General features: G+C 36.4%; 1 long non-coding RNA gene across 1 annotated transcript; it reads left to right on the plus strand.

Annotated features, from left to right (window-relative positions):
- Positions 1 to 23: 23 nt before the first annotated feature.
- Positions 24 to 23149, plus strand: LOC115865687 (uncharacterized). Its single transcript, XR_004044402.2, has 4 exons — positions 24 to 157; positions 10074 to 10185; positions 15725 to 15791; positions 17316 to 23149. It is a non-coding gene; the product is annotated as an uncharacterized lncRNA (long non-coding RNA).
- The last annotated feature ends 182 nt before the right edge of the window (positions 23150 to 23331 follow it).

Genomic DNA, 23331 nt, shown 5'->3' on the forward strand with positions numbered 1-23331 from the left:
GAGCGCGCAGCCCGGCGGCGCCTTCCCGTCAAGCCCAGAGGCGTCCTGGCTTCCGGTTTGGGTGTGGTCGTGGAGTGGGTTTTGCTGCAGGTGATTGCAGGGAATGGAATGTTGCGGCTGGCGTCTGGCAGATGTAAACCGAACCAAAACACTGAAGGTACGAGTCACCTACCAAACACAGAGGATTCCAGTGGCCAGCGAAGTGATAGGATTGCGTAGCAAAATCCTTAAGAGTTTTATAGCAGGAAGAAGAAACCCTTTCATTTTATACTTTTAAAAACCCCAAAGGCTAGTAATAAGTAGCTCCGGATTTCCAGTCTGGGATTCCATTTTAAGACGTTACACGTTTAACAAATAATTTTGGACGTCTACTACGTGTCAAGCACTGTCACAAATTTGATAGAATCGTGATTTTATGAGCTATGAATGGCATATGTCATCCAGGTTGCCCCCTTCAATTTGTGAGGGACAGAAATTTACGGTTGGTGTGACTTGCCAGATTAAGTACCTGAACATATGTGTAAGGACCTCTCATCTAATTCCCTTTCCATTGACTCCCCTTTCACTTTTCTTGGAAAACAACAAGAATTAGTGTGACTCAATAATATTACGATTTATCTTTCATTCTAAATAAGTGTATGTTTGGAGAAATGTCTGTAGGATTTTAAAAACTGACAAATACTTTGACACTATGTATTTATATCATCTGTAATGTATGATATTTTTACTTAGAATTTCTTCCCATTCTGGTGTGGAGAGAGGGTCCAGGCAAAAGGGCATTATCCTTTGTGCCTCTATTCTCTTTTCAACTTGCACATCTCCAAATACCTGGAAACTTCATATTGCTCACCTATGCCATCATTCAGATCTCTCAATCAAGTTGTGTACCTTTTCTACATAATCATGAAAATGAACTTGGTCTGTGTCCCATTCTTTCAAGGTTCTGCTCTAGGACTGGACTAATCCCGTCTTCTCTCTTTATTCTAAAATTAATAGATATAAATATCTTTGAAAAGTTCGCTCCGCAAATAACACCAGTTTCTCTCCTAATTTCTTTTCCCTGTTTCTTTCCTTCTTAAATATTTATTGAATGCCTGTTAAACATTAGGGCCTAATGACTAGACGATGATTAGGTGATAGCGATACAGTGATCCCTGATTTCATCAGTCTCATTGTGGGAAGGCAAAAAAATGGAAAATAAATGAAAAATAACATTAGAAAGTAAATACTATGAAGAAAACTTTATAAGGTGAAGAAAAGAGACTTGGGGAGGAGGACAGAGACAATTTTAGACATAGTAGTCAAAGGTGGCCTCTTTGAAGAAGTGACATTTGAGCTAAAAACCTAAGTGATGTGAGTCCTGTGAATATCTAGCAGAAGAGCATTCTAGACTGAGGGAAAATCAAGTGTACACTTTAAAATTTTTCTTTTTTGAGATTTGTCACCTTCTGGTGTATGTTTGTTTATTTGTAAATTGCCCCTCTACCTTTAAAAGAGACTGGTCTTTTCCTGGAGAAGGAGATTCAGAGTGTGAGGAGGAATTTGATGGGAGGGAAAATCTCCATTGCTGGCTTCGAAAAGGGAAGGGGGCACATAGAAAGGAATGGGAATGGCCTCTAGGGGCTTACAGTGGCCTCCAGCTTCCAGCCAATAAGGAGAAGGGGACCTTGGCCTACAGCTGCAAGGAACTAAATTTGGTCAACACCTACATGACCTTGGAAGAAAACCCCAAGTTCCAGATCACAACAGGTCTGCTGGTACCTTGATTTCAACTTTGTGAGGCCCTGGGCAGAGAACCCAGCTGTGATGGGCCCACAATTATGACCTTAGAACTGTGAGCTAATAAATTTGTGTTGTTTTAAGCCACTATGTTTACAGTAAGTTGTTATACAGCAATAGAAAATGAATATACTGAATATTATCTAAGACCCACATTTTTCCACATTTTAACTTCCTTGAAATTGCAATGTATTTTTTTTCTTTTTTATCAGTACAGAAAATAATGGTGTTCTTTAAACTGATGTCATGATTTGGTGAAGTATAGTGTGAATTATTTCAAACAAACAATATAACAGATACCCAGATTTAAATGTATTCTTACATTTGCAAAATGGGGAAGAAAATTGGAATATCACTAGACTTTTCACAGTGAAACTTTTGTCAGAAGAAAGTGGAACAACGTATTTTGGGTACTCAAGGGACAAAGAATGCACTAAGGATTTTATATCCAGCAAAACTAACTCTCACGTGCAAAGGGTATAAACTACTATCAACACTTGATATGATATCAGTATTTGATGAGACTATCATTTTCATGAGCCCTTCCTGGAGAATTACTAGAGAATGAGCATCAGACAACGAAAATGATGAGAAAAACATTGACCTAAGGATTGGTTCAGGTTCTTTACGGAAAATCATAACCTGTTGTGTGTAATTAATTCTTTATTACTAATTCTCCTGAGTTCTGTCACCTTAACTTTTGAGTTTTTCTATTTTCTTCCCAGCTTTTTCAAGATATAATTGACAAATAAAATTGTAAGATATTTAAAGTGTGCAATGTGATGATCTGATATATGTATACAGTGTGAAAGGATTCCCTCCATAGAATTGTGTTTTTCTAATTCTGAATCATGTTGTTCTTTCATACCTTGTATCATTTTCTTAATGTCATTTAGCTAGTTTAAAAATAGTAACTTTAGGTTTTGATCTAGTTTGTGACACATCTTTGGGGCATGCTTTCATTATCTGTAATGATGATGTTATACTCCTTATTCTCTCTCTCTCTCTCTTTTTTTTTTTTTGCCGTACGCGAGCCTCTCACTGTTGTGGCCCCTCCCGTTGCGGAGCACAGGCTCCAGACGCGCAGGCTCAGAGGCCATGGCTCACGGGCCCAGCCGCTCCGCGGCACGTGGGATCTTCCCGGACCGGGGCACGAACCCGTGTCCCCTGCATCGGCAGGCGGACTCTTAACCACTGCGCCACCAGGGAAGCCCTATTCTCCCTTTTATGATAATAATTTTGTATAGTATTTGAACTTGATATTTTTGGGCAGCCCAGTTTTTTTTTTTTTTTTTTTTTTTTTTTTTTTTGCAGTACATGGGCCTCTCACTGTTGTGGCCTTTCCCGTTGCGGAGTACAGGCTCTGGACGCACAGGCTCAGCGGCCATGGCTCACAGGCCCAGCCGCTCCGCAGCATGTGGGATCTTCCCGAACCAGGACACGAACCTGCGTCCCCCGATCGGCAGGCGGACTCTCAACCACTGCGCCACCAGGGAAGCCCTGGGCAGCCCAGTTTTATGTGAAATTACTGTTCTTTAACTTTTAGTATGAGGCAGGCTTCCTAGTCCAATAAGACTACATCCATCTGAAACAAAACTGTATTCCAAGAATGTCAGGTTTCTGGCTCATTGCAAGGAGGGAGGCCACATTCCATGGAGCCCACCATGGGATGCCTCATCAAAGGAAAAGGTAGGTTTATTATAGGAATTTGGGGAAGTGTAGAATTTAGGAGAAATAAAACGAAGTAGTATTTTGATAGACTCAAAAGAAAGGAAGGATGTATGTAAGGGGGCCTACCTTAGGTCTGGACTGTAACATGGACCCTGTTTTTTTGGTAGCTACAGAGTCGAAGTAGGTGAGGAATGTGTCCATAAACCCCTTTTCTGAAGTTCTGGAAGTAGAGGCTGTTTCTCTATCACATAACTCAGATCATCTAGCCAAGAATGGGATATTTCAATCTTAATGAAAGATTTCAAAGAGCAAGTTTTTTGACAATCTATGATTTTAGAGAAAAGAGTTCTCTGTGAGTAAAAAAAGCAGCAGTTACTCATAGTGGGTTTTTTTGGTGACACTACAGCATGTTCTTGGGAGAAATACTATTTTCTGTTAACTTTACAGCTGGCTTTATCTGTGTTTATTATCTATACCTGATGAATGGCAAAGCAGATTTTTACTTTCTTAGTCCAAGCTCATTTTTACTTTCTCACAGGTTTCAGGAAAACTTTTCTAACGTCAGAGAGCTCCTTTTTTGTTGCTTTGGTGTAGTGCTGAAAAATATGGTGGCTTGATTTCTGTGATTTCCTTCATTTCTGTTGTCTCTGTGCTGCATGTGTTTATATGTGTGTATGTATGTATGAATGCATAGTTACATTCTCAAGGCATGGTACAATAATTTTATTTTAAAATCTTTATTTTGGGTAATTTTAGATTTACAGAAAATTTGCAAAGGTAAAACAATTTCTGTATATACTTCACTCAGCTTCCTCTAACGATAACATCTTACATAACCGTGGTCCATTTGTCAAAACTAAGAAATTAATACTGGTTCAATACTATTAACTAGCTACATATTTTATCTGGATTTCACCAGTTTTTCACTAATGTTCTTTTTTCTGTATGGATCCAATCCAGGATACCACAATACATTTAGAATTGCCCTGTCTTGATCATCATGTAAGTGTACATTGTAATGAATATCTTCCTGAAATTTTATGTACAAATTGGATTTCTGCAAATTAAATAGTTCACATCATAAATTATAAAGATAATAAACAACATCTATATTGTGTTTTATAATTACACAGACTATTTACATGCATTTTTCACTTCATTCTCCTAAGTTATTCACTATTAGCACAGAAAGGATATTTAGCAGTCACCTCAGTATACAACCCTATTGCTTTATAGAGGATGAGTCAAAGAGGTAAAGAGTTTAAATGTCTTGGATAAATTCACATCATTACAGGTACAGAGCCATGACTAGCTTCATCCCTCGTTGAGTATTTCTCTAGTATATTATACCCAGATCCCAACAATTGGAATACCTGTTCCGTGACTGTCATAAAGAATAGGAAGTACTACGTCCTGAGGTCAGGCCTTCATGAACATGGTTGGAAAGCAGCCAACCTCCTGAGTTTTGAAGCAGGCTTCTTTGTCCAAAGATGTTGCGATAACATTTGAACTGGCTTGAAGCTGATTATTACAGACTATTTAGAAGAACCTAGAGGGAATTCCTTTGCGAAGGAAATAAACCTTTTCAAAATGTGAATAATTATCATCATAAGTGGTCTATGAATTAGGATATATGCATATCCCATTTTCCTGAAATATTTTTTAAAAATTGCCCATAGAGCAATAAAAAGACAAGTCATTTTAGATTAACGATTGAAATATATTTTTCAAGGCACTTTATTGTTTGATTTAACTGATTATGCAACAGTGACTAGAGATAAAATATAATAAATCATGCTCCTAAGTTTAACCTTCTTCAAATATTGGTAGAAAACAGATGACAAACCTGAAAATCCCTAAGTGGGACTTCATGTTTTTGTGTCTTTCTAGGCAATATGCTGTAAATGCATCTGGATGTGCCCTAATTGGATGATAAAGGCACCTCAACCCCTTTATGAAAGAGGATGCTCAGAGCCCTACTCCAAAGATGAATTCAGCCACAGTCACTGTTCACCATAGACTCAAACTATACTATCCAATTTCACATCTTTTTTCTTGACTGAAACGACGTTCAGATCATCTCCCTTCTCATCTTCAGCTTGTTTTCTCATCTTTGGTTTGGCAGCCAGCACCTCTAGCCTGGAGGCATCAAACTTCAGCACACACCAGAATCTCCTGGCCTGCCTATTAAAGCAGCTTGTTGGACCCCCACTAGCATTTATGCTTCAGTATGCTTGGGTAGGGGCTGAGAATTTGCATTTCTGACAAGTTCCCTGGTGATCTGTGCGCTGCTAGACCTAGGACCAAATTTTGCGCTGCTCTAACTTGCTTCCTCTAACTCATTCTTTGGGCTACCTCTAAACCTCCTTTCAGTACGGCTTTCCTTACTGCGTTCTGGACTGCACGGATCTTTGTGTTAGTCTTTTGTTTCTGTTGCTTAGTTTATTTGCGGTTCCATTCCTCTTGGCTCTGATGTCATGTTATACTCTGGATCCTGCCTTTAGACATGCCTTATATTTACCATTGCAAGGTAACAGAAGAAGAATTAGTAATTTTGGGTACAGAAAATGTTTGTGATTGGCTTTTCTAGCAAAGATAACTGGGATATATGTGGACAGAGGGAGGTAGGTATGGAGATAGAGAAAAAGTTAGTACGGAATTCTGTCACATAAATGTGCAAGGCATCATAAAATCTGAGGGAAGCAGTGATGGAGAATACAATACTGTTGATAATATGGTTAAGGTTATTGTATACTGAGTGCTTGTAATTAAGGTTTCTACTCAAATATAGGCAGCCCCATTATCTCATATAAAATCACAATCGTAATACTCCAGAGTAGATGAAGTTGAAGACTTCAGATACAGCTAAGAAAAACTAGGAAGCTGGGTAAATGGAGAACTGTTCCTATAATCAACTATCAGCAGGAATGAGAAATAGAAACTGACTTTACAACCAACCAGCAGAAATCCAAGAAAGCCTGAACCTACACTCAGGTCAGCTAGCTTCTGAATCCTGTTCAACACTAGGTCACTGATTTCCTTTTCAATGGTGTAGTGCCTAGAGGCACAGCTATTTGCAACATCTTTGCCAGTGACGGCATTCTAGAGAGACCTTCATCACTTACAATTCGTTGTAGGTCTATAAACATTCTTGTGGGGAATACTAGATAACACTATTCTCACTGAAGAAGGTATTGAAAGAGTCATCTCTCACAATCCTCTTATCACTGGGCTTTGGGTGGGACGCTGGATTTTATATTCCAGGAAATAGAGTTCCCAGCAGCTGTTTCTATTCTGGACACTAACCTCACCAATGTGATTAGGGATGCTTTAATGCAGGGTGGTAGAAACAGGAAGCAAAGGTGAGGGAATAGATACTGAGTCCAGGTTATCATCTCCAATAACGTAGGAAGAGAGATATCTGTTTTAATAATTAGTAAAATGACAAGTTTAGAATAAACATACTCTAAAGATTCTTTATTATCAATTAAGATAATATTAAGTAACAATGGCAACAACAGCAAATTACCTGCATGAATCCTCAGCCCTCTGCTGGTGAGATTTCATGTTTGGTTCCAAATGTTGGGCAATTCTGGATGAAAGGAATAGGCAAGAAATAGATTTGCCTACCACCAAGTTTCGTGGATAGATCTGGTGATTGCTTCAAAATGGGAGATGCTCCCATCACTTTTAATACTTCTACTGAACATAAATTATGGTCATTGATGACATCTAATCACAGCTTCTTTTTAGTCATTTAAATTGCTGAAAGACAGGTTGACAGACATCACACTCCTTCTTTCTTGGTAAGAGATCTATCTTCTTTCTTGTTAACAGAATATCAATTTTGTTCAGACATAAGGCTGCCATGAGCTTCATGGGAGGCTAGATTTCTCCCTAACCCTAGATACTGAGTTATGATTGGACTAAAATAGTCAAAATCCCAATCTCCTTAGAGTTGACTGGTTTAGGCATTGACATGTTAGGCGGTTCAGGATAATAAGTGAGAGGTAGTCCTATGGATGGGTTTCTGAAGAAGATTCTCCCTATTGATAAGAATAGACACATCATGGAAGTATTCCCTTTTGTGTCTTTGGACTTACTCTGTGAGGAGATGCCTCCTGCAGCCGTTTCAGGTTTTTCCTGGCCAAAATGGACAAGCCTGAGATCAGAAAACTCATATAGTGCATATGCCAAAATCCTAAATTTCCCGGAACTCTGCGTCAGCTAAGCTCTGGAATGCTTGATATGTGAAATAGTTTATTTTTGTTTAAGCCATTTTTAATTGGGTTTCTCATTCTTCTAGCTTAAAGCATCCTAATTGATGAAGGTAGTATTTTTCTCCATTACTGAATAGAAACATTAAGGCAGCAAACTTGTATTACATCTGCACTCTGAAATATCTCAAAGAATTTTACAGAGTTTTACATATTTCATTTTTCTTAGCATATACATGTAAATATATATACAAAATTATAAATATATAAAAAATATATTATACACACACATATATTTCCTTGAACCACAGTGTGGGTCTTGCTGTGTCACTCTTTAGGGACAATGATGATATTATACTAATTCCATCCTTTTACTGAAGAAGGAAAAAAGTTAACATTGGCAATGTCCCACAGCCTCTCAGCCTGAAGTCAGAATTGATCATTCAAAGTTGCTCAAGAACACCAAGATAAGAAATTTGGATTTTGTTTTAAATGGGATGTGGAGTCATTAGAGAGTAAGCAGACTAGTGACATTTTAATTATATTTAAAACGAGCATTCTGGCTGCATTGTGGAGAATGGATTATAGCAGAGCAAGAGGAATTTGGTGAGAAGTTTGTGGCTCTAATCAGGTTGAGAGAGGTGATGCTGGATTAGACTAGGTCAATGACAATAGAAGTAGAGAAATAGATTTGGAAAATGTTTTGAAGACTGAACTTATTGATGGATTAGATATAAGATACTATGGAGAGATAAATTAAGAATAAATCCTGGATTTTGGCTTGAACAAGTTAGGCATATTTTGGTGCCAGCATTGAGATGGAAAGAATAAATGAGAAAGTGATTTAGGGAAGAAATAAAGAGTTCATTATAACATAATAAAGATATATTGAGTTTAAGATGTACATGAAGAGGAATCAAGTATAAATTTGGATCTATGAACTTGTAGCTTAAAGAAGTCTGAGCTAAATATATAAATTTAATAATATATATATAAATATGTGTGTGTACATGTGCATGTGTTTGTATATGTGTATACACACACACACACACACACACACACACAGAGTACTGGGTGATATCCCCAAGGGGGAGAGGGTAGACAGATAAACCAAGAATCCCTAGATCTGAGCCCATATAAACATTAGGTAGAATAGAAAGAGGAAAAAATGAAACTGAGAAAGAACTCCTAGTGAGATAGGAGAAAAACTGGGAGGGGATGGTTTCACAGAGCTAAGAGGAGTGTCTCAAGTGGGAAGCAAATTGGTATAGGAATTCATCACTGTCCTGTTCCACTCAAGTATTGATGCTGGGCTTTGTTCTTAATTTGTTAAGGAATTACCACCCCCTCTTTTCAGTGGAATTAAAAATATACTAGACTGATGAAAATTGGATTTCTACCCAGAATAGTTATTCAGATGGGGGCTCAGCCTTGTTTTAGGATGATTACTGTTTTCATGAATGGCTAAGGGATATTGTGCTGATATCTGAAAATGGAAGGCTATTCACCAGATAGTGATAAGAAAAACAACAATGGGGCTCCTCTGTGACGGCAATCTTATTTACTCACTTGAAGACAGAGGGATGGCCTTCAGACATCAATTAAGCTTCCATGTAGCTCCCTGGTGCTTGACAATTTCCCAACCCACCTCTTTGTCTTGTGCTCTCTCCCAAATTAAGCTTTCTCTTTCAACTCCTGCCACTCCAGTATTCTCCAAGATATGGCCCAGTCCTCCTTCACCTGAGCTCCTTACAGAGAGAATGAACAATTGTTTGACTGTTAATGAAAATTACAGTAAGTCAAGAACAGAGAAATCACCATTAGTTTTCATAGTAGGGTGATCTTTGGTGACCTTTACTAGAGTTTCACTGGAGTAGTAAGGACAGACTACAAGGTGACAGGTGTTGAAGATTAAAAGGGAAGTAAGGAAGAGGAGTTATCAGGTGTGGACAACTCTTGAGAAGTTTTCTGGGAGGGACAGTAGAGAAATGAATTGTGGGAGGTGAAGCTGAAATTGAGTATATGGCTGAGGAGGATTTTTTTTTAAGATGCAAGATAAAAAGCATTTTCATACAGCAGTGGGAATGATTTAGTAGAAAGGGGGAGATTGATGGTATAGGAGGACGAGGGGATATCCGAAGAAGTGATGTCCTTGAAAGGTGAGAGAGAATGGTATCCACAACACAAGGAGAGGAATTGGCTTTTAAGAGGAGCAGGGACAAGTCTTCCATTGTAATAGGAGAACACAGAGAACAGGATATAGTTTAGGAATGTTTAACAGTGGGAAGTTGAGAGAGCGCTCCTCTGATAAATCTTTGTCAGCTTCTGCATTTCTATTTCTTTGGGATCTGTTTTCTATTGAATTTGACAGTGCTGTTCTGATAGTGGTTGCATTTTGTCAAATAGATTGTCATGGGATTGTTATCTGCAATGGACTTGGAGACCTTATGAAGGTATTCCTGGGAACTACATCTATTGGGGCAAGCAATTGTAGAGGAACCAGCTATCAGTGAATATGGTAAGTGCATCCTAGAAAGTAGAACACATTCAGCATGTTTAGTGATAGATAATTACTAGTTGCAGAGATCAACTAGTAATAGAGAAAGCAGTGGATGAGAGTGCAGCAAGATACATCCTATTAGGTGTGTGGAGCATAGTAATTAAAAATCTGTAAAAGTAGGGAGCATTAGAGATTTTGGTACACAGACCAGTATATAGTTTGCAGCAGAGATGCGTGAAATAAAAATAGCATGTTCTCCTTAGTTAAAGTTGGTTTAGGAGCAGACTTCAGTCCCATTCTAATGGAGAGGAGGCATTAGAATGGTAGGAATAAGGCAGGACCCCATTCTAGCAAGTCTAGCTTTCTGAAGAGATCACTGGGATAGTGAATTTGGCAAGAAAATAAAATTTGAATCCTTTTACCAGAACGAGTGTATAAGTTTGGAAAGTGGGAAGTGGTCTTAGAAATAATGCAGAGGCTTAGTTCCTATCAGAAGGATTCATGTTTTCTGGGGCCTGAAGGTTTTACAAACATCACAAAATCTAAAAAAATAAAAAAAAAAGTAATAATTTTAAGCATTAACTGCTTGACATAACTCTAAAGTACTTTTTCCCATAAATTATTTTGGCTTCATACTCCCTAATTATGTCTTAGTATAACAATGTTTTATAATATAATGTTTTATATAGTGATAGTTTAAAATTTTTTCTTTCAATTTCAAAATTCTTTGTAAGTAATGACATCCTAACATTTAATCGCATACATTGAGATGCATGAAACAGATGTACTCACTGGCTTTAGTACTGCTACAGTTTTGTACCCTACAAACACAGGAATTCTGATAAATTTTACATTTCCAGTCAAAAAGAAAAAATAATGTAGGCATTTATAATTGTATATGCTGCACTGTTGAGTATATTTCTGAAAGGAGAGAATTTCTATTTTAACTAGGATTTGATGAGGACCCAATCTTTTTCTTACAATTTTACATGCTAAGTATATTAGTTTTCCATTGTTGCATAATAAATTACCACAAGCATAGTGATTTGAAACAACACACATTTATCTCACAGTTTCTGTGGGTGTGGAGCCCAGGCTTGAGACTGGGTCTTCTGTTTCGGGTGTCAGCAGGCTGTAATCAAGATGTTGGCCAGGCTGTGCTCTTCTCTGTAGGCTTGACTAAGGACAAATCCACTTGCAGGCTATCAGGTTGTTGGCAGAATTCGTTTCCTTGCATCTGTATGACTGAGGGTCCCAACTTCTCATTGGCTGTCCACCAGAGGCTACCCTCAGGTCCTAGAGGCTGCCCACAATTCCCTGCCACATACTCTCTGCAAAAGTAGTTCACAGCGTGGCTGTTTGCTTCTTCAAGGGCAGCAGGAGAATTTCGGGCTCAGTCAGCTAAGATAATCATATATAATGTAACAAGAGTCATGGGAGGAACATCCTATCACCTTTACCTTATAGCTTAATCAAAGAAATGATATCCCATTACCTTTTCCATAGGTAAAGCATGGTTGGAAGCAAGAGTACCTTATACAGGGGTGTGATTTATTGGGAATAAATCACAGGGGTGTGATTTATTGGGAATCACTTTAGGGTGGACATGCTAAAGAGTGAAATAATTTCTGTAGACCGGTTTCTGTACGTTTTATACCCTACTTTTCCTCCACTACTCAAATAGTTCTGGTGCCATACTCTAGACACCTCCATATCATGATATGACCTCTCCATATCATGATATGTATGGGCCTACACTTTCCTGTCACTATGCCAGGTAAGTCTGTATGGGGGTAACAATATTTTATCTAGTACTATGCCTAGATGCTTACTGTGATGGTTAGCAGTGACTTAACTACACATGAAAGTGACCAAGAACCACAAAATATCCCTCTAGATTCAATGTAAATATATACCTAATTCAAGTTCCCCTTGGCTGGATCCCAAAGCTATCCATGACCATTCCAACACCACCTCATCTGAGGCATGAGTGTGACAGAGGGGAAGTAAAAGTGAAAAGAGATAGTCTTAATTATTGCAATTATAATATCTTATTTTTATGAATTTTATAAAAACATGTACCCATGGGAAGACTTCTTTTCCAGGGCTCATGAGGCAGCTAAATGAGGAGCTTTGAAATTAAGTTTCATTAGCTTCATGGGAAATCCACTTCAGGTTACCACATTTTTTTTTTTTTTTTTTAGTTTTTAGTTTTTTAGTCTTAATCACATTTTTAAATTATTAATTTAACAATTATTCACTTGATCTCAAGTCATAGTTAGAATTTTTAAAACTTATGCAAATTTCTTATCCAGTGGACTAGTTATAAAAGAAAGTCAATAATTGGGTGGAAGTTACCCTCTATGCATCAGATGAAGATTCCAACCACAGGAGTTTAAATGTTCGGATTTAGATTGTGAAAAATAATAAAGTTCTTTTCCCTTAGGGCTACATTTATTGTGTAATTACAATGTACCAAGACTATATTTAGCCTTTATTCTTTGTGTTTAAATTGTGTGCTGTTAAATTTTGTGATATACATAGTCCTGATTTTATTTTGAGAAGGTAATTGGTGATAGTAGCAGGTACTTCTGTCTTCTGATCCCCAAAACATTCCCCTCTTGCTCTCACAAAAAAAGAAAAAGAGAGAGGAAAAAAAGAACTAAATATTTTTTTAAAGTTATCAGGTGACTAAATGTTCAGGGAAATTGAGTGCTGCTCTCCATAAGATAAAACATACCCTTAAGGTGTTTAGGGTAATCCCTTTCTCCTTTGCTAGTGATAGTTTAGAGGTGGTCATGTGCTCCAGTTCTAGCCAATCTAAGAGGAAGTGCTGAGGGTTCTGGGAAAGAGAGATGTATAGTGAGAAGCCACCCTTTCTTTGTGCCTTTGAGACTTCTAGTTGGTGACAAGTAGTTTCTGATCACTAAAGCCTAGAGGAAGCAGAGAAAATGACTCAAAGCTCTGAACTAACCAACTCTGCATGCTTTCTTCTGGACTTCCTGTAACGTGAAATGAAAACATGCCACGTCTAGTCTGACATTTCTATTGCTTACAGCAGAAAGCATTCTAACAGAAACAGCACAAAAGTCATACAAACACACATATAATATTTATTGTACCTTTTCCTCATTAGAAAAGCAATATATGTTCATTCTGGAAATTTGGGATACAGGTATTCACAAGAAATTTAAAAAATCATTCAGAGGTAACTATATCAATACTTTTTGCACATATTCTATTTTTCCTATGCATGCACTTTGTATATTATATAATTTAAAAAATTAGACTTACTGTTTTATACCTAATTTTTATACTTAATAACCAAAAGAATTAAATTGAAGATTTAAATCAATTAATCTTAGAAATTAAATTGAATCTTATTCTATTTAGTCTCCTATGGACACAATTTATAGTAATTAGACAACAAGAATTGGTTTGACATTTGAAACTAGGCTAAAGGTAAAATAGATGAAATTCAAATGTATTTTAGCTGCTCATAAATATTATCTCTTTGTGACTACCAAGTAAGTTCTGAGATAGGGCACTTAAAATTTTTTTCTAACTCATTTACACTGATTTATGCTGCTGGGAAGATTATGTTTGTAGTACTCCAACATTTTTGGTTTGTTTGTTTTAAGACATGATATCTCTGTTTTGTAGGCTGAAATTGAATTTGCACAATCTTTTAATTCATTTTTGTTTGTTCATGTCATGTATTACTAAATTGAATTTAGCAAGAGGAAATCCAGTTTTTAACCAGTTTTATATGCCAAATAGAAGAGGAGATATCCAAGATAGAATCTTAATTATCTGATATATTGGATTAACTCTGCAGAACATATCCTTTTTTACAAGGAATCCTCATCTTTTATTATGACTGAAAATAGAGTAAATGACTATAAAACCAAATATGAAATACTCTATGTTGAGTGATGTATCTTTAACTTAAAAGCCACATTTACCTTTTGCACTATTAATTTTGGTATAAATCCATATCCACATTATAATTTACAGACCACAACATTTATATAATATATTTATTCCTGCCAAGTTTTTCATTACATGTTGAGCCTTAAGAGAGTTTTTAAGGTTGAAAATGGTGAGTGATCAAATTGAATCAATCCAGTACAGTTTCAATATTAACATTATTATGAATATATATATATATAAATGTATCAGGTGAATACATTCTGATACATTTTTATTGTAATAAACTTCTTTATGAATATACAGAATCAGTTGAGAATTCCTAACCTTTTTTGTGACATTGGCTCCTTTGGCAGTCTGGTATGGCCAAAAACCCTTCTCAGGATAATGTTTTTAAATGCATAAAATAATACAAATAGGAATAAAAGTAAAGCAGTTGCATTGTAATACAGTTTTGCACATGGTCCACAGTTTAAAAACACCTGCATCAAGATTTTGAATAGCCCTTTAGTTAATGTATTAAAAAATGCCTAAGAGTGTATCTAAGTAGAACAGTTTCTTGAATGTGTAAAAGCCAAACTGACATATGTTCAATAAACACATATCTAACAAAGCCCTTAGATTGTATCTTGTATATTTTTGCCTTTAAATCCATATGTAAGAATTGTTATCAGTTTGGGAATAAGAATACGTATAATAAAGAGATGGTGGAGAAGAATGGTTTTGTTGTGACTTATCTATATTCCTGTGTCATCTAGTGAACTTTAAATTCTTGGTATCAGTATACACACCTTTAAAGTTAACTTTGAGCATTTTAGCACATTACAAATTTGAGTCCAGCCCAATTCAACTGTAGAGTTGGGGCATTGATTGGCTAATTAAAGGTATGAGTTTAGTAAAAAGACGATATGAATGAAAGAGTAGAAGGAAGGAGTTCAATAGTGACAGAAATAGGACCAATGGAGACAGAATTGGAAAATAACCTAGAATGTGGAAAAATAACTACTACACACTACAACACTAAAAGTATGAGAAGAGAAAAATAAGGAAAGGAAAGACCTACCATTAGTTTAATTAGTAGTTTACTTAACCACAGTTCCACAAGGCCTGGAATGTGTGGAAATGACATTTCATCTTTTGTGTGGCACTACATACCTCATGTGAATATAATAATATTTTACCTATTTCTTTTAAAAAATAAGTTAAAGAGTGGTTGAATTTCTTTTAATTCCCTTATACAGTTTTCTTATTTAATGGATATTATATCATCCTATCCCTGTCTTTTAAAAAATAAGTTAAAGAGTGGTTGAATTTCTTTTAATTCCCTTATACAGTTTTCTTATTTAATGGTTATTATATCATCCTATCCCCTTTTTCATGGAATGGGTAGAAACAGGCCTAAATTACAAGAGGTATTGTGCTGACGTATTTTGGAAACCATACCACTCAATGTGAACATCAGCAGGTATTAGTTATACGTTTACAGAGAGTTTTTCTTTTCCCTTTTCTAATACCTTTCTGTCTCCTTTGACCTATATATAGTGAAACTGAGGTTTTCAGAGTTAATTTTACATATCAAATAATTTTTGCTTGTGCATTTGCTTGATTTCTTATTTTTTTTTTTTAGTGATTTGTGGATTATGTATTTAGAAAGATCAGAAGATAGAAAAAAATCCCTGATATTAAAAGAGAAGGTATGTTATTTATAAAACATAATGAGTATATATCTTTTCATGATTGTATTTTAAAACATTGTTATTATTGCTACACTTAATTACCACAAACTCCATAGACTACACAGCCCAAGAGGAATGTTCTAACCCCCTGTCCAAATCTGAGCCCCTCTGAAACTCCCTTTTATATGGAGGCACTTCACAACCTGTACCAAGTGAAGAATGGGATGAAAGAGAACTATTTATAAATCTTGTCAGGTTGGAGCAGTGGACGGTGGGTTGGCTGCTGAATACTCCAAACATCAGAATGCTTTTGAAGCCAAGGAAAAAATTTGATTCATTGCATTTTGTTTTTTTAAACCATAGAAGGGAAAACTGATCACATGGGCAGGGGAAATACTATCTCTGTGCTCTATGTATTTATTGTTTTAGCATAAGATTGTAATTGCTGCTAAGCCCCTTTGGAGAAAAACTCTCCAAGGCATGCTGAGGTTAGGACTGTGTTTCTCAGCGTTACTTTTTGGCATCTGTTTGCCTTAGGCCATGGCTATTTTAAATATTTATATATTATTATACAAGAAGAAAGTGATTTAAAAACCCATATAATGTGTTATAGGAGCTCAGAAAGTGAAGAGATTAATTTAGAAGCTAATGGTTAAGAGGAAATATATAATTATTTTTCCTGAAAAAAATTTTCCTAGTAATTGAATTTCTGACAATGTGGTTTCCAAAGGAATAAGTGTAATACCGTAATCTGAAACTCTGCTTTGTTTGTATGTAAATGTGCTGGAGTATGCTTTGTGTTTATCATTCCAAAAAGGGGAAATCCATTACCTTGTCCTACATAGTTTATGTGTATGTTTACGTGACTTCCTATGTAGTCTAACAATTACAGAGAGAAATATCCATATATAAGTGGATCAAAGCATGGATTTAAAAAAGCAAAGAGAAAGAAGAAGTGATTTACTGGATCTGACACCCTGTTTACCATTTCAGGATCAAACCAATACCAAATTCCAAGGACATAGTAGGGAGTCCAGCAGACAGTAAATGAAGTGGCAAATGCAACCGTCATCTTTAGGGTCCTCAGTCGAGCTTGTGGTATATTATTCTTGGATTGATTCAGTTGTAGTTCTTTTAGATAGAGAAAAGAGTAGGTGTTTAACAACCAGTTTTATTACAAAACCAAAATAGACAAAAAGGAAGACAGAATCATAATTCAACCTGATGAATATAATGGAAGCAAATTTCTAATATTTTTAATAATGACAATTTGTTTGAAAAGCTTGTTTATATTTCAATTTTTCCACTATGTTACATAATAAATAGAAAATATTAAAGATAGTAGTGCTCTTAAAATAAATTTTCCATCAAACTAATATGGATTTGAAATAAGGGGTTACTCAAATTCTTAAAATATAAATTTAAGAGAACAGACTGAGGTTGAGCTGAGTTGAATTCCCTACCTTTTTGTTGTCATGCCAACATAACCATGTTTACTTTATAAATTTATAAATTCCCCCTCTTTCCCAACTGGCCACATAGGAGGTGTCATTGCCATTGTGGGAGGCAGTGTAAGCTTGGCACATGGAAGAAACACATGCATTGGAACTGGTGTCAGAATCCTAGTTGGCATTAAGGACATTGAAGGACGAGGACAAGATGGCAGAGTAGAAGAACGTGAGCTCACCTCTTCTTACAGAAACACCAAAATCACAACTAACTGCTGAACAAAACATGCTGGGACCTACCCCCAAAGATACCCTACATCCAAAGACAAAGAAGAAGACTCAATGAGATGGTAGGAGGGGCTCAGTCGTGATAAAAACAAATCCCATATATGCTGGGTTGGCAGCCCACAAATTGGACAGTAATTATACCACAGAAGTTCTCCCAAAGGAGTGAAAGTTTTGAGCCCCATGTATGGCTCCCCAGCCTGGGGGTCAGGCAATGGAAAGAGGAGCTCCCGGAAATTGAGACTGTGATTAAAAATCTTCTACCAAACAAAGGCCCAGGACCAGATGGCTTCACAGGAGAATTCGATAAACATTTAGAGAAGAGCTAACACCTATCCTTCTCAAACTCTTCCAAAATATAGCAGAGGGAGGAACACTCCCAAACTCATTCTGCAAGGCCACCATCACCCTGATACCACAACCGGATGAAGATGTCACAAAGAAAGAAAACTACAGGCCAATATCCCTGAGGAACATAGAGTAAAAATCCTTAACAAAACACTAGCAAACAGAATCCAACAGCAAATTATAAGGATCATACACCATGATCAAGTGGGGTTTATCCCAGGAATGCAAGGATTCTTCAATATATGCAAATCAATCAATGTGATACACCATATTAACAAATTGAAAGAGGAAAACCATATGATCATCTCAGTAGATGCAGTAAAAGCTTTTGACAAAATTCAACATCCATTTATGATAAAAACCCTCCAGAAAGTAGGCATCGAGGGTACTTACCTCAACATAATAAAGGCCATATATGAAAAACCCACAGCCAACATCTTTCTCAATATTGAAAAACTGAAACCATTTCCTCTAAGATCAGGAACAAAACAAGGTTGCCCACTCTCAACACTATTATTCAACATAGCTTTGGAAGTTTTAGCCACAGCAATCAGAGAAGAAAAAGAAATAAAAGTAATCCAAATCGGAAAAGAACAAGTAAAGGTGTAACTGTTTGCAGATGACATGATACTTTACATAGAGAATCCTAAAGATGCTACCAGAAAACTACTAGAGCTAATCAATGAACTTGGTAAAGTAGCAGGATACAAAATTAATGCACAGAAGTATCTTGCATTCCTATACTTTAATGATGAAAAATCTGAAAGAGAAATTAAGGAAACACTTCTCTTTACCGTTGCAAGAAAAATAATAAAATACCCAGGAATAGGCCTACCTAAGGAGACAGAAGACCTGTATGCAGAAAACTATAAGACACTGATGAAAGAAATTACAGATGATACAAACAGATGGAGAGATATACCATGTTCCTGGATTGGAAGAATCAATATTATGAAAATGACTATACCACACAAAGCAATCTACAGATTCAATGCCATCCCTATGAAACTACCAATGGCATTTTTCACAGAACGAGAACAAAAAATTTCACAATTTGTATGGAGACACAAAAGACCCCGAATAGCCAAAGAAGTCTTGAAGGAAAAAAGCGGAGGTGGAGGAATCAGACTCCCTGACTTCAGACTTTACTACAAAGCTACAGTAATCAAGACAATATGGTACTGGCACAGAAACAGAAATATAGATCAATGGAAAAGGATAGAAAGCCCAGAGATAAACCCATGCACCTATGGTCAACTAACCTATGACAAAGGAGGCAAGGATATACAATGGAGAAGAGACAGTCTCTTCAATAAGTGATGCTGGGAGATCTGGACAGTTACATGTAAAAGAATGACATTGGAACGCTCCCTAACACCATACAGAAAAATAAATTCAAAATGGATTAGAGACCTAAATGTAAGACCTGACACTATAAAACTCTTAGAGGAAAACATAGGAAGAACACTCTTTGACATAAACCACAGCAAGATCTTTTTGGATCCACCTCCTAGAGTAATGGAAATAAAAGCAAAAATAAACAAATGGGACCTAATGAAACTTAAAAGCTTTTGCCCAGCAAAGGAAACCATAAACAATAAGAAAAGACAACACTCAGAATTGGAGAAAATATTTACAAATGAAGCAACTGACAAAGGATTAATCTCCAAAATTTATAAGCAGCTCATGCAGCTCAATATCAATGAAACAAATAACCCAATCCAAAAATGGGCAGAAGACCTAAATAGACATTTCTTCAAAGAAGATATACGGATTGCCAACAAACACATGAAAGGATGCTCAACATCACCAATCATTAGAGAAATGCAAATCAAAACTACAATGAGGTATCACCTCACAGCAGTCAGAATGGCCATCATCAAAAAACCTACAAACAATAAATGCTGGAGAGGGTGTGGAGAAAAGGGAAACCTCTTGCATTGTTGGTGGGAATGTAAATTGATACAGCCACTATGTAGAACACTGTGGAGGTTCCTTAAAAAACTAAAAATAGAACTACCATGTGACCCAGCAATCCCACTACTGGGCATATACCGTTAGAAAACTATAATTCAAAAAGAGTCATGTACCACAATGTTCATTGCAGCTCTATTTACAATAGCCAGGACATGGAAGCAACCTAAGAGTCCATCGACAGATGAATGGATAAAGAAGATGTGGCACATATATACAATGGAATATTACTCAACCATAAGGAGAAATGAAATCGAGTTTTTGTAGTGAGGTGGATGGACCTAGAGTCTGTCATACAGAGTGACGTAAGTCAGAAAGAGAAAAACAAATACTGTATGCTAACACATATATATGGAATCTAAGAAAAAAAATGATTCTGATGAACCTAAGGGTAGGACAGGAATAAAGATGAAGATGTAGAGAATGGACTTGAGGACATGGGGTATGGGAAGGGTAAGCTGGGACGAAGTGAGAGAGTGGCATGGACATATATATGCTACCAAATGTAAAATAGATAGCTAGTGGGAAGCAGCTGTATAGCACAGGGATATCTGCTTGGTGCTTTGTGACCACCTAGAGCGGTGGGATAGGGAGTGTGGGAGGGAGACGCAAGAGGGAGGAAATATGGGGAGACATGTATATGTATAACTGATTCACTTTGTTATGTAGCAGAAACTAACACGCCAATGTAAAGCAATTATACTCTAATAAACATGTTAAAAAATTAATACACAGAAATCTGTTGAATTTCTATAAACTAACAATGAAATTTCAGAAAGAGAAATTAAAGAAAGAATCCCATTTACCATAGCATAAAAAAGAATAAAATACCTAGGAATAAACCTACCTAAAGAGGCAAAAAAACTGTACTCTGAAAACTATTAGACACTGCTGAAACGAATCAAAGATGACACAAACAGATGGACAGATATACCGTGTTCTTGGACTGGAAGAATCAGTATAGTCAAAATGACTCTACTACCCAAGGCAATCTACAGATTCAGTGCAATCCCTATCAATGTACCAATGGCATTTTTCACAGAACTAGAACAAAAAATTTTAAAATTTGTATGGAAAACAAAAATACCCAGAATAACCAAAACAATCTTGAGAAAGAAAAACAGAGCTGGAGGAATCAGGCTCCCTGACTTAAGAGTATTCTACAAAGGTACAGTAATCAAAACCTGGTATGGGAACAAAAACAGACATATAGATCAATGGAACAGGATAGAAAGGCCAAAAATAAACCCACACACCTTTGGTCAGTTAATCTATGACAAAGGAGGCAAGAGTATACAGTGGAGAAAAGTTAGTCTCTTCAATAAGTGGTGCTGGGAAAATTGGACCGCCACATGTGAAAGAATGAACTCAGAACATTCTCTAACACTATACACAAAAATAAACTCAAAATGGATTACATACCTAAATGTAAGGCCAGATACTTTAAAACTCCTAGAGGAAAACATAGGCAGAACACTCTTTTATGTAAATCACAGCAATATCTTTTTCAGTCCATCTCCTAGAGTAATGTAAATAAAAACAAAATAACCAAATGGGACCTAAATAACTCAAAGGCTTTTGCACAGCAAAGGAAACCATAAACAAAATGAAAAGACAAACCTCAGAATGGGAGAAAATTTTTGCAAATGATGCAACCAACAAGGGATTAATCTCTAAAATTTACAAGCAGCTCATGTGGCTCAACATCAAAAAAACAAATGACCCCTCACAAACTGGTCAGAATACCTAAATAAACATTTCTCCAAAGAAGACATACAGATAGCCATGAGGCACATGAAAAGATGCTCAACATGGCTAATTATCAGAGAAATGCAAATCAGAACTACAATGAAATATCACCTCACACCAGTCAGAATGGCCATCATCAGTCTACAAATAATAAATGCTGGAGAGGGTGTGGAGAAAAGGGAACCCTCTTGCACTGCTGGTGGGAATGTAAATGTAAACAGCCACTATGGAGAAGAGTATGGAGGTTCCTTAGAAAACTAAAAATAGAACTACCATATGATCCAGCAGTCCCACTCCTGGGCATATATCCAGAGAAAAACATGGTTCAAAAGGATACATGCACCCCGATATTCATTGCAGTGCTGTTTACAATAGCCAAGACATGGAAGCTACCTAAATGTCCATCGACAGATGAATGGATAAAGAAGATGTGGTACATATGTACAGTGGAATATTAGCCATTAAAAAAATAAAATAATGCCATTTGCAGCAACATGGATGGACCTGGAGATTATCATACTAAGTGAAGTAAGTCAGACAGAGAAAGACAAATATCATATGATATTGCTTATATGTGGATTCTAAAAAAACCTGAAACAATTGAAGTTATCTACAAAATAGAAACAGACTCACAAACTTAGAGAACAACCTTATGGTTATCATAGTGGAGGGGTAGGGGGAAGGGATAGATTGGGAGTTTGGGATTGACATGTACACACTGCTGTATTTAAAATAGATATTCCCTAACACCATACACAAAAATAAATTCAAAATGGATTAAAGACCTAAATGTGAGTGGACAATATAAAGCTCTTAGAGGAAAATTAGGAAGAACACTCTTTGACATAAATTACAGCAAGATCTTTTTTGGCCCACCTCCTAGAGTAATGAAAATAAAAACAAAAATATACAAATGGGACCTAATGAAACTTAAAAGCTTTTGCACAGCAAAGGAAACAATAGACAAGACCAAAAGACAACCCTCAGAATGGGAGAAAATATTTGCAAATGAAGCAACTGACAAGGGATTAATCTCCAAAATATACAAACAGCTCATGCAGCTCAATATCAGAAAACGAACAACCCAATCAAAAAATGAGAGGAAGACCCAAACAGACATTTCTCCAAAGAAGACATACAGATGACCAAGAGGCACATGAAAAAGATGCTCAATGTCACTAATTATTAGAGAAATGCTAATCAAAACTACAATGAGGTATCACCTCACATTGGTCAGAATTGCCATCATCAAAAAAATCTACAAACAATAAGTGCTGGAGAGGGTGTGGAGAAAAGGGAACCCCCTTGCACTATTGGTGGGAATGTAAATTGATAGAGCCACTATGGAGAACAGTGGAGGTTCCTTAAAAACTAAAAATAGAAGTACCATGTGACCCAGCAATCCCACTACTGGGCATATACCCTGAGAAAGCCATAATTTTAAAAGACACAAGCACCCCAATGTTTATTGCAGCACTATTTATAATAGCCAGGACATGAAAGCAACCTAAATGTCCATTGACAGATGAATGGATAAAGAAGATATAGTATATATATATATATATATATATATATATATATATATATATATATACAATGGAATATTACTCAGCCATAAAAAGGAATGAAATTGGATCATTTGCAGAGACGTGGATGGACCTAGAGACTGTCATACAGAGTGAAGTAAGTCAGACAAAGAAAAACAAATATTGTATATTAATGCATATATGTGGAATCTAGAAAGATGGTGCAGA

Source organism: Globicephala melas, chromosome 5, assembly GCF_963455315.2.
Source record: "Globicephala melas chromosome 5, mGloMel1.2, whole genome shotgun sequence".
NCBI classification, from domain to species: domain Eukaryota; kingdom Metazoa; phylum Chordata; class Mammalia; order Artiodactyla; family Delphinidae; genus Globicephala; species Globicephala melas.